Consider the following 1729-nt stretch of genomic DNA (forward strand, 5'->3'; position numbering starts at 1 on the left):
GAGATGTGATTATTTTCCAGTACTGGAGGTGGCTTATGTTCCCACCGGTTTTTATCATGGGGGAGGTCCAGGGTTTTGCAAATTACCCAGTGAATATATTGTGCAGCTCTATCATGCCTGTTGAGATACTCTGTAGGCGCATGAAAACTGCGCATGGAGACAACATGGTCAATGGTTTCATTTTGTTGTTGATATACATGACATGTTGGGCAGCTGCCGTTATTTAGTATGTTAGTGTCAAGCTGGCAGAATCGTTAGCACGCCGGGCAAAATGTTTAACTGTATTTCATCTGCCGTTACATTCTGAGTTCAAATTCCGGCGAGGTTGTCTTTGCCTTTCATCCTTTCGGGGTCGATTAAATAAGTACCAGTTATGCACTGGAGTCGATGTAATCTACTTAATTTCTTTGTCTGTCCTTGTTTATCCCCTTAATGTTGAGCCCCTTGTGGGCAACAAAGAAATAAATATGTTGGCCTGGTAGTTTCTTGTAAGTAGACAGTGATCTTGAGCTGCTAGGATAAATCCTTCTGTTTCTGATTTTAAGCCGGAAACCACAAAACATTGATGGCAAGGGCTTTGTGAACATCGGCACTATTAGCTCTCTTTGAGTATTTGCCATTCAGAAATTTTTCTCGCCATTTATCAGTAAGAATATCTAAGGCAGCAGTTTTATTATTATTATTATTATTATTATTATTATTATTATTATTATTATTATTATTATTATTATCATTATTATTATTATTATTCCTTCGTAACACAGTGAAGGTAAAAATGCACCGGAGTCTTTAGTCATCTCTCAAGTCACAACAAGGACCTCGGACAGATAATACTTTCTTTAAGATGTGCACTGCGCCCATATTATTATTATTATTATTATTATTATTATTATTATTATTATTATTAGTAGTAGTAGTGTTTTCCAGCATTAAAACTTACCAATGGCATCTGCAGTTCATATCTAGATGGCGACGTTGATGACGATGATGAAGATGCTGACAACGAGGACGAAAATATTCATCATGGTGAGGAGGAGGAGGAGGATCGTGACTATGAGGAGAATGATGATCATTATAATGAGGAAGATAGGGCTATATATTTTCCTGTGGAGTTTTTAAATGAAGAAAATCCACGTTGAATTCCCCCTCATATTCTGATGATGAAAGTTTGGCGTATTATAATGTGAGAACGAAACCTCAGGCCCCTGGAAGATTTACTAAATAGAACATGAGCAACGATTAAAGAAACACGCACCCATTTTCTTTATGTAGCCGAAATATTTACTGGAAACAGTAAATATGTAATCATAAATGACATTCTGAGGCTAAATATTGATGTTTATGATGAAAATACAGACATTTATAAAGTTAACTATGGTATTGAACATGAATTTCTTTAATATAATTTATACATTAAATGTTTATTACGCAAATATTCACCGTAGAATCGTAGAGCAAAATATAAAAGCGACACATTTCTGAGGTAAAAAAAAATGCGGCAGATTTGGAAAAAAATGACATTTCTATAACTATTATTTTGTGTGTATATTCATGGGTTAATGTACATATTTTTGTTTATTATGTGGTTTTCCTGAGCATCCACACACATCCGCATGCGTGTACAGGCACACATACAAACTCAACATACACACACAAATGTGTGTATACATACATACATACATAAATACATACATACATACTTATATATATATACATACTTATATATATA

Source organism: Octopus bimaculoides, chromosome 29 (assembly GCF_001194135.2).
Source record: "Octopus bimaculoides isolate UCB-OBI-ISO-001 chromosome 29, ASM119413v2, whole genome shotgun sequence".
NCBI lineage: Eukaryota > Metazoa > Mollusca > Cephalopoda > Octopoda > Octopodidae > Octopus > Octopus bimaculoides.